This window comes from Helicoverpa armigera, chromosome 18, assembly GCF_030705265.1.
Source record: "Helicoverpa armigera isolate CAAS_96S chromosome 18, ASM3070526v1, whole genome shotgun sequence".
NCBI classification, from domain to species: domain Eukaryota; kingdom Metazoa; phylum Arthropoda; class Insecta; order Lepidoptera; family Noctuidae; genus Helicoverpa; species Helicoverpa armigera.
The window spans coordinates 6,921,743-6,940,762 of NC_087137.1; the positions used below are offsets into that span (position 1 = coordinate 6,921,743).

The 19,020-nt window shown below is 35.6% G+C and overlaps 1 protein-coding gene across 1 annotated transcript in view; it reads left to right on the forward strand.

Annotated features, from left to right (window-relative positions):
* Positions 1-4,764: 4,764 nt before the first annotated feature.
* Positions 4,765-19,020, forward strand: part of LOC110379240 (protein spaetzle 3) — a 37,378-nt gene continuing 23,122 nt past the window's right edge. The window contains exon 1 of the mRNA XM_021338833.3: positions 4,765-4,979. The gene's annotated coding sequence lies outside the window, so the exon portion shown is untranslated. The remainder of the gene's footprint in view (positions 4,980-19,020) is intronic.

Genomic DNA, 19,020 nt, shown 5'->3' on the forward strand with positions numbered 1-19,020 from the left:
CAATGGTTTAACAAGCGCACGCGCAGATACGGACTATTTTAACATTTATATACTTAAGTTTTTTTTCAGTGGTACAGTTTTTTCGAAATGAATAGGTACCTAGATAGGTAAGTGAAATAAGAACTAGTGTGTGCAATGTTGCTAGGTAGAGACAAAATTCGACTTACGGTGGTAGAATTTTCCGTTCATTTTCAAAAGTTTTTACATTTGACCCGTGAAGTCTTTCACAAAATTACGCTTGAGAATGGACAACACCCCGAATTATAATATGGTCAAATTATGTATATCTTGTCACCTATTTACGTCCTTATTTTCCCTATAAATAAAGTAGTTCCGTATGGAAATACCACCATCGGAATGTATTGTTTCCATTAAATATATGGGTTTTCGCGATTTATTTACATAACCGAGTCAATGAATTATCTAGTATTCTAGTGAATATAGCTATATATATGGCTAGCTACGGTAGGTTTTCTATTTACTGTTTTATTAAATGATTTATAGTTTTCTAACTAAATGCTGAATTACACGGTTTCTCATTAGACTTCGATATTAGGCAATAAATAAACCAAATCGCAGAAGATTCAACTTTGAAAATATTTCTGGTTTTTCCGACTGAAATGTCATTTATGATTCGTGCCCACGTTATGTGCTTTTTCAAAAGGTAATAGAGAATCGACTCTACCAAAATCTCACAGGAAAGTCTTTGTAAAACTGCTCATTTGGGGAAATACAACCACAATTGTTGCCTATTTTCCCCGTGAAGACTGTATTTTTGTAAACTGCATTTTAATTTCGAAGATACGGAAGATACTTTAAAAAAGGTAACTTCCATCTTGTCCATAATCGACCGGTAAAACCGAATCATTAAAAAAAGTCGTGTCCGTAATTTAAACGCATGGCGTCCGTCACAAAACCGGACGTATAATAAGAGAAAACCCCATAACTGTAACACAGGTATTCCCAACTACTTGTACTTAACAATGAATATCACACTAACTTCAAAGAAAACGCTCTAAAGAAAAAACTACGATTCTATGTCAAAGGCAATTGTCGGTAGTCACGCACAATCGTTTTTTGTTCCCTCGGACGAAAACCTGGACTAAACGATTACTTATCTGAACCAATGACACATACAATGACGTCAATAAAGAAACTTAAAGAGGAATATATTCTATGGATTCAGAATTTCAGTAAATTTTTTTTTAAACATGTTTCCTAAATTGAATCTCTCCATGTAAAAGCCGAAATTTCCATTCATATGGTTCTCTGATTGCATTTTCCATCCATATTCTACGTTAATTTATTCACTGTCGACTATCAACTCTATTCCATGTGTCATAAGATTGACAATTACAACAAATTATTTCAAATTTAGTTTCGATCTAAGTCAACAAAGCCACTACGACAGGAGTATAGCAATCTTAGCCTGCATTAATACTTAGTTTACGATACCGATTTAATAGATCTACTTAACACAAGATAAAATTTTACGACATTCTTCGACCAGACCTTGGTGCACCTATGCTTGAGTCAACCTGTCTTACTCATTTGAAAAGAAAAGTTCAAACTCCTTTGCCACTCGGAAGGTCGATCAATGAATCATTTGGTCTTGAGATTTCAAATTCTTTTTACAATCATTTTGGTCTTACGATTTAGAAGTAAATACATATTTTATCCTGGAAACAATAGGACGTTATGAAAGTTGTCTCAGAAAATTCAAGACAAAGAATTCTCCAATACAGTGAGCTTTTCAAAGAAAATAAAATAGTTTTCATTTTAAGATCGCTTGTCTACACTTTCGTAGTGCCAAGATTTTACACGTTTTCGCTTCCTACATAGACAATACATGATTGTTATTAATCCTACTGCTTATTTTTATTTTTGTATGGAGCTTAGTTACATGAATATCAAGCATACCTGAGCGCTTACATTTATGGTGCAATTACCTTTCTTAAAATTCATTTTTAAATTAGAATACACTAATGATAAATAGACTAATTAATATATGAACTAAGGGGAGGTTAAAGTACTTACTAAGAAACGTATTACATGAACATTAGATAATTATAATTAAATAGCCCAATGACCATAGTAATGGATTGCAATTTACCGAATGATTAATTTATTCGTGTGGGTCTTGTCCGCGACAATGTGTAGCAAACAATGAATTTTTATTTAGATGTGGTTTTTCCAAAGTCGAGCAAAGTTACGGATGTAACAACTGGCCACTAGAACTCAGGGTTGTCTATAAAAACTAGTTTATTTTATCTAAGTTTAGCTTCAGACGGTTTTGATGAGTATTTTGACATTTTGGATGAGTCACACAATTTTTAGTGTAATTAATTTGTTACGCAGTCCATTAAAAGATCAGGCGCTTATAAATCTTTAATTTGTCTAAGTAATTGGACTTCGCATATATTTTTCTCAGTTTCATTTTGGTGACGACTATTTATAATGACTGAAAAGATATTTACTCAGAGTTGAAGGGAAAACAATAGACTCTTCTACAGTAATGGCATTTTATTATCACATTAGTGTAAAGAGCACAAAATTTATAGACTCTGACATAATCTCGTATGACGCGAATATTTTTACGATCGATGAATCATGTCAATTGAGAATCATAAAAACCAATTTGATCAATAATTCCTTTAAAGTCAACGCTTCAATAAATTAAATCAATATTGGTATTAATCCTAAAACAGCTGATTTGGAGACTGTCATTTTGTTTTTGTTTTGTTATAACCTATTTATTGTCCCACTGCTGGGCTCAGGCCTCCTCTCCCTCGGAGAAGGATTGAGCATTAATCACCACGCTTGCTCAATGCGGGTTGGTGATTTCAGACTTTTTAGTCCAGGTTTCCTCAAAATGTTTTCCATCACCTTTTTATCAGCCATTGGTGTCTAAGATATACTTAGAAAGTACATACAAATTTAGAAAAGTTGTATTGGTACTTGCTTGACCTGGAATCGAATCCACACCCTCATACTCGAGAGGTTGGTTATTACCCACTAGGCTACTACAACTTACTTATTTGTCTATAAGTAGGTAGTGTTTTGTTTTATTTATTTTCATCAATACTAATATAATAAAGAATAGAATAGAATAGAATAAACGTTTATTGTCTCCAGTACTATAAATAAAATAAATGTATAAAGAGGAAGTATTTCTTGTTTGTGACAACCCTATTGTAAACGTATCTTAGGATTTGAATTGGCGTGTCCAAACACATTTAATGGACTCAGTTTTTCTATTTATTTCGTTATTTACAAGTGGAATTAAAAAAAAACTTTCAAAGAATAACGTAGTACTTGAGTGTATTCCACATTTGTATCTGTTAAATTAAACGATTTATTCCGGTAGTTATCCAGGGTTTTTAACACATTATTATTTACTAGGTTCTCCCGCGGTTTCACACACGTCCCGTCACCGTCCGTAACAGAATAAAATATAGCCTATGTTACTCGGGAAGAGTGCAGCTTTTCAACCTTGAAAGAGTTTTTCAAATCGCTTCAGTAGTTTCGGAGCCACTAATTTGACATAGCCTGAAGAACCGAATTTTTTTGAAAAATTTCAAGAAAAATGTCACAAGATTAATACATTTGTATAAGGAGAGCAGTTTTCGCATTCCTATTTTTATTTTGCCATTACGTGTTGAATATAATTGGCAGAAACGATTCTCCAGAGACCATAGAGGGCCAAGAACAGAAGGTTCACGTAATTTATACACCTAATATATAATCCAGATTATTTTAGTCATTCTTAATGCGAATATTATACGGTAAATAGGTTAGGTAAAATCAATGTGCCTAACCGAAATAATAAAAAAAATATATTTATGGATTGCTTTAAAATATCGCAAAACTCACTTTTATTATCTTTGTCAATAGAAAATCAATCTGTATCTATTGGGATGCCCCGGATGGTAACGTCGGGGATCGGGTACCTGCGGCTAACCCGATTATGCTGGCTTGGGACTTCTGCAAAGAATATTTGCATTATAAAAGTAACTATTATACCATAACATGCACGGAAACTCAATTAACTCTCATTAGCAATAAAACGTCGCGTCTGAGTATGCTTTAAAGACATAAATGACTCATAATAGTCTGCCTTAAGATAATATTCGTCTCTGCATATGATATACGATATAAAGTTGGATAAAATGTATTCAAGTTTTGATAATGTATGAAATTATATTTTTATAAGATTTGTGTTTTTAACCGATTTCTAAAAAGGGAGGAGGTTATCAACAGGACTTGGGTGTTTGTATATTATATTATTTGTTTCCAAGTCATCGTGCCTTATACAATCAGATTTTTTATTACGTTGATGTCTTGTCTAAGAAAATACTTACATGTGTTACATAACAATAGATTTATTATTATTTAAAAAATTAAAATATTTTTGTCATAAATAGTAGATTAGCTTTATAAACATACACAGAGAAGAAAATTGCAGCTTCTTATAACCATCCTACCACCCTTTTGGAGTCAATAAAAAAAACTTGGCATTGAATCCTCTTTACAATGACTCCTTTCCTTTCATCAGACTTTCATAAAACACACAAAGCAATAGTTAGTCAAACCAATATCCGTAACAAACCGCACAAATCCTTAAAAAAAAACGGGGGCTTTTCTCAATCACCTATTTCCATATCCTATTACAAATGTATCGCGACTAATCACAAATCCCAACCGGAACATGCATACATCATCGGAAGTTACTGCTGATCTATTCTACTGACCAGTGTCAATACAGAGGTCTCGAAGTAAAAGGAAAGGAGGTCCGATCAGTGCCCGCGAGATCGCCCGCGCGTGCGCACGTCTGTCGCCACCGCCATCTTGCACAACACCCGCCAAAACTTCACCTGTCAAAGTGTGTTTCGAATTTGGAAAATCGAACGTGACAGTTTAAAAGTGGACTGGTTGTCTTTTGTTTTTCCGTGATCTTTCCCAGGCGTTGGACTTTTAAGGTAAACCTTATCAAACTGTATTATCAGTTAATATTGTGTACTTCATATTTTTATTTCGTAACCGAGTCTATGAATAATTTTATTGTCAGTCATACCGCGTGTTCATGCTTTAATTTAAACAAATGCAAAATGTGTAGTGGTGCCACTTGTACATAAATCAATTGCTTTAAATTCTGTTCTAAGTTTCAAGGAAATCCTTCAAAAATTTAACTTTCAATGAGCTTTAAAGCGTTTGTGATAAAGTACAAAATTGGTCGCATCCATTTTGAATCTTATTCGCTTGATTTCATAATAAACGACGCGGTTACTCAACATACGTAATGCCTAAATTAATGACATTATATGTGTATTAACTTTTGCTCATGAATGTACATGGTTATAAGAAATTATTGTCATTTGAATGTGAGTCGTCGAAAATATTGAGAGCAGTACAGGCGGGCGCAAAAGTTTATGTACAAAAAAGTACGTTGATTAGCGAATATCATTGCCATTACAAACGTAATGAGTCGATCGCTATTATTTGTGTTCGTGTAATGATTATTTTAAGAATTTTATTTTTAGCCAGACCATAGCTTAATTGGAACAGCCTTGAGGCTCTGTCGCCAATATTTACGCAAACGCGACTTCGGGTATTGGTTACAAAGTTAACTAATGACATAACGCAACTACATATTCTGCCATTATTGGATAATATGTAAAAAAATATATGGAAAAAGTTGTTTTAACTTGATAGCTAAAATATTCCTTGCATAATGTTTATTGGACTTCTTTCTAAAAGCGTCTGCATTTTGAAAGGAATTTCATTCAAGTTTTTTTTTTCGATGTTGCATCATTAATGGGATGAAAATTACAGCTGGAAGTTAGCTTGGATTTTTTCAATTTATATTAAAACTTGCCGTTTGCCCGCGGTTTCAATCGCGTCCCGTGGGAAATGCTGCCCATATTACGTTATGTTTAGTATAGTTGAAATACATTCAACTTTTATGTGATTGAAAAATTCACGTTATGTTTGACTATCCAAAGGCAGCGTTTTTTTTTAATTGATCGACTAGTTCTGTTTGTTTACAATTTGTTTTTTAATGCAGTTGAACAGGTCAAAGATTGAGAAAAGCGTATGTATAGTAAGAGTCCCTGCACAGTGGTTAGATATGGGGTATTCAGATTCTGAAAAAATATTCCTTCAGGACACGACAGTGTAATAAGGACAATGTATAAATATTTTCTATTTACACAAATAGAGGAACACAATTAATCAAAATCAGATGCTGGTCAGATATTTTTATTATCATACAAAAATGTTTTTTAGTGAAAAATTTAGGTAGGTGTGCAAAATGTGACACTACAAAAATAGACAATGTCAATTTTTTGCGTCGTGTTGTACGCTACAAGTATGTACCTAATAATTTTTTTAGTGATACTATTAGAGTTTGTTTAGCTAACAAAATTATATTTGCTCGTGTTTAATGTAATTAATTTAAAGCAGTGTCCTTATATGTAATTATATTTGCATTTATATTTATTAAATTAATTACCTCACTTATTATATTTAATTGAACAATTAAGTATTTACGGTCTATAAAGTAGAACGTAAGAACATTTATTAATAAATAAAAAAATACTTTTCCTTTACAATTTCCAAGAAAACCACAATCATATCACCTTTACAAGGCTGTAAACCCGGAATAAATAATAATGATGTATGTACGTACCTATGTAAGTCTATATTGTAATTCTCACTCATTAAAACAAGTTTTAATTGCTTGCGGACTTTCGATTTAATGTTGGTGATAAGAAAAAAAAATATGTATTATTTCCTGGTTGGAATAAAAAATGCCCACTGTGTGACATAGGCTGTTTGATTTACAAGTACTTACGATACAGCCTGTGGACATATGTTGATTAGATTCAAATAATAGTGATTAAATCGTAATCGTAATGTGGTCGTTATTGATACAAGAGATATGACATGTTGCCATGAACTCACTGGCTTGTCGACTTGTTTTTTATTTACTGACGTCCAAAAAGAATTCATGCGTTCGTTTCGCAGCGAATGCTTTTAGCAACCTAGTAACAATTCGAAAACAAAAGACTGCGGTATCATATAGTAGAGTTTTTTTTAATTTTCGGAGAGACTTTGATACTTTCTTCTGCGTTGAAATTCGAAATTCATTTATTTCAAGTTACAAAAGAATTCATATTAGGCATAATATTCGACTACTCTGATTGAGTTGTGTTCCTTGAGAGATTGTTCCAAGTTGTAATTAGCTTTCTTTTTGGGGACACTCTTTTGCCTTCTTTAAATAACGGACTTTTATCATCTATTCTTTTCATTTGCTTTTTTTCATATCATCATTAGGCTATTCATTAGCATAATGTCTAATCGCTATCTTCAGTTCCTTAAATTAACACAGAATCAAACAGTAAGATTTTTAATCATCATATCATCCTGATTTACGACGATACCACGACTCGTGAACAGTAGTACAAATAGTAGCACCAAGCTACTTATTGCACACGAATTAACAAAAACCATTAAAAGTGGCGCAACGTTGATTGATTGAATCGGGCCATCTTGTATCTCAGCCTCCTTGCTAAAGTGGCCCATTCACTAACCTACATGATTACTGTTAATGATGTAGATTGCACGCCCTATGCATCTGACCATAAATAGTGCTTTTTTTTCGGTAAACGTTGCAAAATGACACATGTTTTGCTATGAAAATTATATACAAAAAAATTAAGACTGATTAAAATTTAGGCAAGTTACTGTTAATTTAAAGATAAAGATAAAAGTCAGTTACTTAAAGTAGGCTAAAAATCATCTATTTTTAAAAGTAAAGTTTACAAAAGACAGCCTCAAAAACGCCCGCCCTTCACCACTACCTATGTGTTTTTGCTGCGAAGAAGAAGTGGTGGAACAAACTCCCCAGCAACACAATTCTGTCTGTCTGGTTTGAATTAGAATTTGACTACCTTCTTCGGCTTGAAACTGAAAGTACTTAATGAAAATAATAGCACAAACACAACCATGTTTCATTCTCACGGAGGTTTCTATCAAATTATTTATTTACTTACTTTAGCAGTAAAATAAATAAATCCAAAGGAAAACATGCAATATCTAAGGGCTCTTATCTACATGACCAGTCATTAACATAAATATGTAATATCAATTGGCGTTGCAGACGATATGTATGTAAATTGAATCGTCTGACACGACGATATCTGCCGATAAATCAGACGATAAATGCCCATGTCTGACAGTTTGCGGAAGGTAAAGAGATGACAGCAATCGCATTTTTTTATTTCAGATCTATATCTGAACGTGAACTTTGCATGTTTTAAGTATTTTTTAAATATTTGTATGTATAATAAACATACGAATGTATGTTTCAGTATGTGTCAGTAAATAACGTGAATGTGTTTAAGGCTTTTATTGGAAAGAAAAGTCTGCTGCATAGCTTCGAGACGAAAATGTTTCGAGTGCATTATTCATTTGTTTCTCTACGTGACATCATAGCCCTGATTATAGACTGGATAATTACATTTAAAAAATCAGTATTACCTACCTTATTGGCGATACATCCAAGTGATGAGATGTCTCTACGAAGCCGCTACAATGTCCGTCCAAGTACAAAATCAGCAAACAAGGCCCATACCGTTGCATCGAGGAGTGAGACAAGGGGATGTTATTTCCCCGAAACTGTTCACTAATGCAATGGAGGATATGTTCAAGACGCTGAACTGGAAAGGACGTGGCATCAACATCAATGGCGAACACATCTCTCACTTGCGATTTGCTGACGATATCGTCATCATGGCAGAAACGCTGCAGGACCTACAACAAATGCTGAACGACCTGGATGAATCTTCTCTACGCATCGGCCTACGGATGAACTTGGACAAAACCAAGGTCATGTTCAATGAACATGTTCTACCGGAACCGATTGCGATACACGGCGCCGTTCTCGAAGTTGTTCGGAAATATGTATACCTTTTTTTTTTTATCGACGTAAAATCATCAAATGACCCCTCCCGCTGTGGGTTAGCAGCGGTGAGGGAGTGTCAGACTCTTACTGACTAAAATCGTCGTGTTCCGTCATAGGCCTTTTATGTACCAGGGCCGCGGTATCTCTTTCGAACAACCCGCAGCCCCGGCAGGCCTTGGCCCTGCTGGGCCCCGCTGGGGTTGCTGACGTCTCTTTGAGGAGCGCGTGGAACAACGCGCGCCGTCGACACGGGTCTGTCGTCTAGGAAGACAGAGGGACGATGAGCCACCCGAACTCACCGCCCACAGACCCACGCCTACGGTGGCCGGGAGTCATCTCGCGACACCCGGCGCCCATGGTGTCTACCTGGTCCAGCGCGGCGGCCGGGATGAGAGGTGCGGACTCTCTGGCGTTCCGCCTCCTCCTTCTCGAGCATGACCGCTTCGCAGAAGGAGGCGACGGCATCCCATTCCCTCGCCCCGGACCATGGCCTGAACCAGGGCCGGACGCGAGAGGTCGCCGCCGCCCAAAGCCTCGACGAGGACCCGGCGGTGCCCTTCCCATGCGGGGCACACCTGGACTGTGTGGTCCACCGTGTCCTCGGGGCTGTCCGCACAATGGTGACACCCGGGCGCCTCCTCACGACCGATGCGGTGCAGGTACCTCCCGAAACAACCGTGTCCGGTGAGGACCTGCGTCATGCGGTACGTGAGGGCGCCGTGACTCCTCCCGAGCCACTCCTCAAAGAGGGGACTTACCGCCACGATGGTGGCGTGCCCTAAATATGTATACCTCGGGCAGACATTGCAGTTAGGTAGAAACAACTTTGAGGACGAGGTGAATAGGAGAATTCAGTTGGGTTGGGCTGCATTTGGGAAGCTACGTCGAGTCCTAACATCGTCGATCCCACAGTGCCTAAAGACGAAAGTCTTCAATCAGTGCGTCCTACCTGTCATGACTTACGGAGCCGAAACGTGGACACTGACGGTACGGCTGGTCCACAAGTTTAAAGTCGCTCAGCGGGCTATGGAAAGGGCTATGCTTGGCATTTCTCTGAGGGATCGCATCAGAAATGAGGTAATCCGTCAGAGAACCAAGGTCATCGACATAGCCCACCGAATCAGCAAGCTGAAGTGGCAGTGGGCTGGCCATATTAGCCGAAGAACCGATAACCGTTGGGGTAAACGAGTTCTAGAGTGGAGACCACGCCTCGGCAAGCGTAGTGTAGGACGTCCTCAGGCACGGTGGAGTGATGACTTGCGCAAGACGGCTGGCAGGAGCTGGATGCGAGAAGCCGAAAATCGATCTCAGTGGCGTGCACTTGGAGAGGCCTATGTCCAGCAGTGGACTGCGATAGGCTGATGATGATTACCTACCTTCTTCTAGATTACATGTCTTTTTATATAATCCCTGTAAATAAAATTCATCTTACTGTACAGTCAGCTACACAAATCTTAATTTTCAAAACTGCTAAACCCGCTGTCGTCAACAATTTAGAAAAAAAAAACTTTTTTCCGTTTAGGATGTTACCTATGTAAGTTTTATTGTTGTTAGAAATAATGACGCCTTACGTTGTTAGGTACTTTTGAAAATTGTGAATTTCTCAACCACTTTTGTCGCTGACTTTACAATAAGCGAGACTACAGTTTTCTGAGTAAAGTTGAACGAACGACGCGAGATACCTTGGCCTTTTTGGCGACTGACTTTTATGAAAGGGAAGGTCCATGAAAGATAAATGGAGCTAAATAAAAGTCAGAAGATTGTCACGAATGTCACGCTTCTATATTCCTTGTTTACTTTTGGGTAATAATTATTCCGCTTTATTAAATTGCTTTGGACACTAAACTACTTGGTGTTGTAGGTACAGTAGGTTTAAAAGAAAATAGGTATAGGATTGATATGTTACTTCTTTTGTTTTTATTCTAATATGATCAAGGAACTTTGTCAAAATAAGTCTTAATTAGTTAACAGATATTCTTTATACGTTGTCGGTACTAATGTTGACAACGAATGCTAAAAATGCAACAATCAACATATTTGATACAATTGAAATTATTTAATATTAAAGTAGCTAACCTTTTAAGCCATAGAGATAAACTTATTCACAAACTCTGCCACTTATGTAAAGACAGACCAAATTATAAAGATATATATCTCATAAAAAAATTGAAATCGGCAAACGTGGGCAGACATTTTTATTTATAATCTTGATATAAATCTCGTATAAGATTTTTGATGATTCTTTATGTTTTATCGTAAAATGCTATCTGTATTTGATGCAGATCTAGATAATGGCAAGGATTTCATCTATTTTGCAACACATTTGAACTAGCAAAATGTTGAACACAAGGTAACTTGTAATAAATTAGTGTTGATTAATAAGAAGTATCATATTCGCTGGAACTACTGCAACGAATTTAAAATTCTTACACAACTATATATATATTATAACTTAGTTTAATATTTTTTAAATGACATTTCTATACATCATAAGCCCACGCACATCTGAAATCCAAAAAAAAGTACTACAAAATAGGTAGTATATTAAAACTCAGTTTTAAAAGAAATACAAATAAATTGCTTTGAATTCGTATCCTTCGTATAACAAGTACGTTAAGTAGTGCCATCTTCGCTTGCTTACTCAGATATTGACTTTAAATGTCAGTGTTAGCTGTCAACACAGAGTATTTAATTTAAATATATTAGGTCCGTTGACAACCTTTACTGGTGATTACATAAGCGCTTTGAACAAAGGATAATACGCAATTAATACTTGATAGTAACTTCAATTAGTTGTCGCGTCAGTAACAATACTTATACTTCCCCGTTTGAAAGACTAAGTTAAAAAAAACGCTAACTATAGGCGATATAAGAATGCAAATGAATTTATTTGGCGTCCCTTGTAAAGTCTATTTGTCTAATGAAAGAAGCTATTTAACCGTTCTTTGTAGAGGTTTGAACACTGATTTTCAAATCAACAAAATTAAAAAAAAAAAACGAATTCCGTTTTTATCAATACAGTAGAAGTCAAAGATCATTATCAAAGTCATCTCTCATCTACCAACGTTTACCAAATCACCAAGCATTACAAATGTTTGGGCCAACGTTGGTAGGTGAGGAGCAGATAAAAAAATGTTTATTGACTACAAAAGTAGCTTTATATTGTGGTAGTTGACGTTGAGCCACAAACTAAGAGCAGATGAGGTCCTGATCATACGCAGACATGATGATCGTGAGTCAGATACATAGGGACCACGTATTTTCGCATATCAAGTTAATAGATGCGTGGGCCGACAGACTTTTAGGTAAAGCTTATTTACCTAATGTATGAATGAAGTAAAAATAACGCACCTAAAACTTATTATGTAAAGGGTATCAGGTTACTGGGAGTCTTAAAACATAGTTAACAAACTAACAAAAACTCCGTCAATAATACGCCATAATCTCTGGGTATTTAGGTACCTACCTTACTATGAAAAGTTTCTAATAAATAATGCATTAAGAACGTGAAGTTTAATACAGGATTCGTCAAGCGTAAAACATATGTCTAGTATTGTCGAACTTCGTTTCAAAATTTTGCGATCAACGTGCAGAGGTTTCTGCGGACCTTTTTTCATCAGTTAATCAGTAACTGCGGATTATAATATATCTGATCCATCTCTTGTTTTTCGATTGAAGATTGAGTTTGCAAAGAGAGAAAGAGAACATTAGCGTCATGAAAAGAACTTAGTCTACCGATAATTCTAAGTCGGTAACAATCTGCGACCTTGCTGCCATAATTCGAACAGACCAATGGAATGCAAGCTGACCCTGAATATGTAACAGTCGGATGATTTTTTTTCTGGTACAGGCTACTTGAGTATTTGCGACAGTATTTGCAACTACTGGTACTTCATACTCATGTAGATTTTTCTATGAGGAGATAAAGTACTTGACTCTTTTAAAAACATATCTCGCTAAAGTCTATAGGTACTCAAGAATAGTAGTAAAACGTCAATTGGTGGCTTTCCAAACATTTCAAGTCATAGGTATCATACAACATTCCATTCAGACAAGAGCATTCCAATTTTCCCCCCAAGAAAAACTGAGGTACCCTTAAAATTTCCACTAAACTATATAGAGGTCTTATCGACTGCCATTGACCTTTGATTTGATCGATTGCTCTGATGACTGACAAATACGTAAATCATTACATCTTCATTTCCCTACAAGTACAATGACTAAAAGTTTTCCACAATTAATTAAATTAGGAGAGGGTAAAAAATAGTCCAGTACAATGCAAGTCAGAGGATCCAAGTCTGATCGTGCCCGATTCGACACACCCCAAGGCGAATTCGCCACACTGTTTCCTCCTATTGTCTTGAAGTGTACCTACGTGAATAAATCTATAAGCGACCAGACACCTAACCAGTTGTTCAGGAAGTGCTCTATATTATTTTAATCCGTAACGTTGCGTCATTGTTTTAACGCGCTGTTTTGTTTTATGTCACTTTTATTGCGAAGGTAATTTATTGCTTTTTGGTATTTATTGGTCATTATTAGAGTACCCACACACTTCAGACTTAGCCATGACTTAACAGTCGAACGATAGTTGATAGTTGCAATTTTCTTTAAAGTAAATCTTGATTCCTTAAAAAGTTTTCAGTCGGTCTAATTACAGCCAAATACTAAGCCCGGTTCCTAGCTAAATACCGGATCTTTGTAATGTGCGTGCTACTATCTTTATTCTGATTTAAGAGCCCAAAACTACATATCTATCGGCCGACTTAAAGATTGCAGTCTGTGGCTGCTCCTAGTCTTCATTTCTATCGCGGTAAGAGAAGCTATAGGATTTTATTATTTTCTCTAGCTACATCAAATTTACTAGTAACTGCGTCCTCTTTAAAGGGGAAGTTTCAAAAACATGTAATAAAACTGAGTAGGTTATAATATGCAATAACATTTAAATACTTATACATCAATATATCCTCACATAATGAGAAATCGCCATGTATATTTTCAAAAGGAGTTAATAAAAACCATATTTTCCGAGCGACAAATTGAGACCAACCAATTAGGAGCCTTCTAGTAATAAAACTCTTTGTTAATAGATAACCTATTCAGACAGTTATTAGTCTATTGTCGCATCAAATTACATCGCTTTATGTAAATAGGTACACAGTTAACATACTTAGTACCTAATTGCTTTTTAATGATACCAAAAAAATCTTGTTGACATTGGCGCGAGGTGCTTGACCTATCCCATAAGATTATCTGTTCAGAAATTGTAAAATATTTTATAATTGCGTAAATACTGAGAAATATTGGCGTAACGTTTAATTTTATCCCATTTTCTGCCATTAATGTGCATCTTCAGTGGGCTTCGTCTATGGGTGAGCTTTATATGTTTTCGTTTGAGAAAAAAAAAGCGTAACTGCCTAGATCAATCATATCTGATCAATCCGGAAAACACAGCTATTAAAACAATACTTCGGTAGCTTCATACGTATATTTAGACATGTTAGTAGGATTACAAATACATGAAATACAATTCAACTAATAATCCAGAAATCCATACTACGCTCGACCCCCTTACCTAGTCTCCGCACGTTATATAACAATTTCTCATCAAGTCAATTAGTACAATTGAAACAATCTTTCCCATAATGCTCAGACGTCGTTTCCCACGGTCCCTGCGCAGACGCAAGCGTGATCTAGATGTTCTTCGGCGATAGTTAGTGTCAGACGTGCGTTCACGGGGTCATATACCAAATTTGTGCACACCTAGTCTGCCGAACTTCGAAATTCGCAGCATAAGCTTGTAATACTCAAAAATGTCAAGTACTTCTTGTCACGATTTGCTATTTTTAGAACTTCAGCTGTAGGTATTGTTAGAAGCTTTTTATTTGGTGGGAAATCGTCAAATGACCCGCTCTGAGTGCAGCGTCAGGGAGTGTCAGGCTCTTACTGACTAAAACCCACCATGTTCCTTTATGTACGGTAGACTGCATAACACCCGTAGCTCCGGCAGGCTTTGGCCCTGGTAGGCCCCACTGGGAATTGTTAGAAGCCTACATTTTTCGTGGTTGATGTACGTACATTTCCTCATTTTTTCCAAACTATTTAAGGGTCCAGGTTCTAATTAAACCTGAACTAAATACCACTAGAGGAGCGAGCACAAAGCTTTACTAAGAAGTGTTCTTAAGCTTTTTCTGACTACACATAAGACCTGACATTTAACTTAAACCATTTAAAATGTGGCTGTCACGAAAAGCCTGGCAGACGTAAATCATCATTGGAACACACACTCCCAAAAAAAGCAACAAAGTCTGTTTTGTGTAGTACACGGGTCACGCACACAAACAAGGGTGGCGAAAAGGGAAAGTGATTGAGTTTTACGGTAAATATTTGTTTTACCTGAAAAGGATATTATTTTTCCTAGCCCCCCATCTATTTACAAGTCGACTTGACACCTGACAGTCTTTCAATCAATCTAATAAAATAATTTATATAAACAACCTTTAGGTATTTGCCGCTGCTTAACATTTTCTTGACAACACGTGTGCTACTGTGCCAAGGTCCTGCTAATACCACGCCAACATCTGCACTAGATTTTAAAATATTTGATTCATAATAATTTTGTGATAAACATACTATCATCGATGTATTTTACCATTCTTCTTCTTCTTCTTAGCGATGGTCCTGTCTTGTGACGGGGTCCGCTTTCCGGGAAAACCTTTCCCTATTATCTTTTTCCACCATTGAAAAAGAGAAACAGTCAATTATATTGCTAGTCCAGTAGTCCTACCACAGATTATATAATAGTTACTACGTAACAGATAAATCACTCCATACAAAAAAGTCCATACCTACTGTTATAAGCACCTACAAGTTCCCAAACTACCTACAAATTCATAGCTGCGTTAGAAAATGAACCTTAAAAACTCCAGCGCTCGATTGTTATTTCAATGCGATAGCGCACAGTTCATTGACCGCGACCGTGCCGACAGCGAGCGTAGGGTTGCCTCTTACAATTAAATAGGGAACAAAGTTACGTTTATTTGCAACTGTCTTCCCGAATATCAATGGAGGTGCCCAACTACTTTTCAAGCACAGAACACGCAAGTATTCTATACTTACCTATTACCCCTGGCACAACACCGCTGACCGCTGATACATACCTACTTACCCAAAATTGGTTTCTGCTCAGCGATATATGCAATGTTCCAAGCCACCATTTAGTTGGACGAAAACTATACCTACTTATTCTCGAAATGTTTTTAGCTACAAAAGTCGGTAATCATTGCATGTATAACTAAGTATAAGGTATAAGTATCTATAATTTAAGTATCTAAAGTAAGTCACTTATTTTTAAAATGACAAAGAAGATAAGTATTTTTACTTAAAAAAATAGAAACCTATGTATATTGATACATAGGTATAAAATATTTCTAAATGCCTATACATATATAATAGGAAACCTTTATATTTTTCTAAAATAGGTACATATACACCTACACAAATCAAAATAGTTCTTCAGTTTATCAGATAATTTTAAAAACCAAATAAAAAATAAACAATAATTGACCTGTCTACATCCCTAGGTATACGGAAAAACGAAAGCTTTATATTTTTCCTTTACTTGATCTGCAACCAAGCACAGCACATAACTGGCCAGAGGTCGTCATGTTCACAAATAAAAATAATAAACATAAAACGCGCGCGTCGCGAGCGGCTGTCGAAAGCCCTGTGCCGCGTGGGGCTACCGGTAACCCAGCGAGCGGTAGGCATTTATCGCGCGCAAGTACGTCGAGTGACAGAGGCCTGGTCCTACGAACGAATCATTAGTTAGTTAATCTAAAATAATTCTTAATATAACCATATTTTTTATTGTAAAATTAGGCAATGCAACAAACACATTTTCACAAAACATTCGCGCAATGTATTATGACGACAAACAGTTTGGCGAGGAGTAAAAACAAGTCCTAGATACGAATAAAAATAGTAATTATCATACAGATCCATTAAGCGTGAGAAATCAATTTCTTCATAATGTTCGCGCCTAATGTTTTAACATAATTGATAGTTAACCGACTAACGAAATCAATTTAATGTCTTAAACGTTGTTAGGTGGACGCAAATTTACCAATATAAAATATAAATCAATCGAAATGTTCTACACGAGTAAACTAGATACATATTTTTGAATATCTTAATCTCTATGCGCATATGTTGGTATGCATATTATTACGTGGGTATTATAATTATTAATACAATATTGACTTTGAATTAAAGAATTGGCGAAATAAATAATGGAATGAAACCATGGTTTGAACTTATGCAAAAAAGGTTATTTTGACAAAATGTCTAGAACTGAAAGATTGCGTTATGTAACCCTCTAGTAAAAATGTTTGCAACATTATTTTATGTAATATTTCTAAAATACTGTAAAAAACTGACGAATTAAGTAGTAAACTGCCAGATTTCTTCAATTTAGCCAATAACATGAAATCTATTGCCGTCATCGTTCATCCGAAAGACCACTGCTGAATAAAGGCATCCCCCAAGGTTCGCTTCTTTTTGCAATAATTTGCACAATAAAAAAATAGTTAATTCGACTGGTTTCAAAAGTCCAAAGATCACAGATAATTTTATAATTCTCAGACTTCATCGGACATTTGCCAAATAATCTTGCTTCTTTGCACCTAGTATACCTACTGAGGCCGAATAAAATAAAATATAGCCTTTATTAACCAAATTTACAATTCCATAATGAACTGAGTCATCTACCTCGCCTTATATGTGCTTTATTATAACAGCATTCTTTCGTGCTGACTAGGCATTTTATTGTATGTCAATATATCAAAATGCAGTACAGGATATATTTTAAATCACGACTTTGATTCAATTATTTCGAGTTTCAAAAGCTCTGACGGCTGAATATTGAAACGTCATTTAGTTTTAAGCACTACTTTAACACCATTCTATGTACGTAACACTTATGTATATTTCAAAAGAAATAAGTATAACTTAAGGTAGTGACTTTTGAGATTTTTTAAGGTAAGTAACTTAACCAAAGACTAAAACAAAATTTCTAAAAGGATAAGGTTAGGGTACAATATTTTTTTTATAACTGAGCTCTTTAACTTTACAAAATGAAGACTTGCTTCTACGATACACAAAATGGAATTACCCAATCACCAATCAGGATCACCTATAATCTATGGTCTAATAAATTATGCCATGCTTCCGCGTCTAGACGGAGCATGGTCATCAAATATGCACAAATTAATGTAAGAATGCAGGCTAACAAAACAAAATACAAAAGTATTTACAAATCCAGTATAATATGAAAATATACCTAAGGGGGTTTTTCCAAACTTCCTCTCACATTCCTGAAGAGGCTATCGGACTTTGACATTTATTTTTTTTAAATAATGTTCGTTATTCAAATTTAGAAAACAATTGGCTACACTGCCAAATCTTTTGTCCCAAAAGAGGTAATATTAAATTTAACAAATGATGTTCTATTTACAGTTCTACAAATGCTAAGTGAAGGGACACTTTAATTCTCATAAATCAGTGTGTTTAAAGTTGCGTTATGCTGTTCCCACTGTTGGTTACATAGTCAAAACATTTATTTGGCAATATCTATTTTGGCAATGATTAATATGGTAATATTGATTCGTCTGTCAATAGTGTGTGCTTTAAGTTGATCTACAATTTCATGTATTTAATACTTTAGTTATTTAATACTTTGTGAAAAATTTATTTACACATTCAAAATAATTATAATTGCTGCGTTATTTCAAAGATCATGTCTGGTTTTCCCCTATTTCAATTCCAAAATCATCTTCATCAAACGGAATCACGATTCGCCTTTCAAATCGATGACATTTGTAAAGTGGCAAGGATATCACGAAACTTGAGGGGAAATCCAGCTATAAAATTTTACAATGCACGATATATAGTTCAGTTTCGACATACGGTTCCATTGTTTATTGCTTGGTTAAATTTTGAAAATTAATTGTTGTTCTTGCTGTATTCTGTACTTTACAGCATTTAAGCAAAAAGCT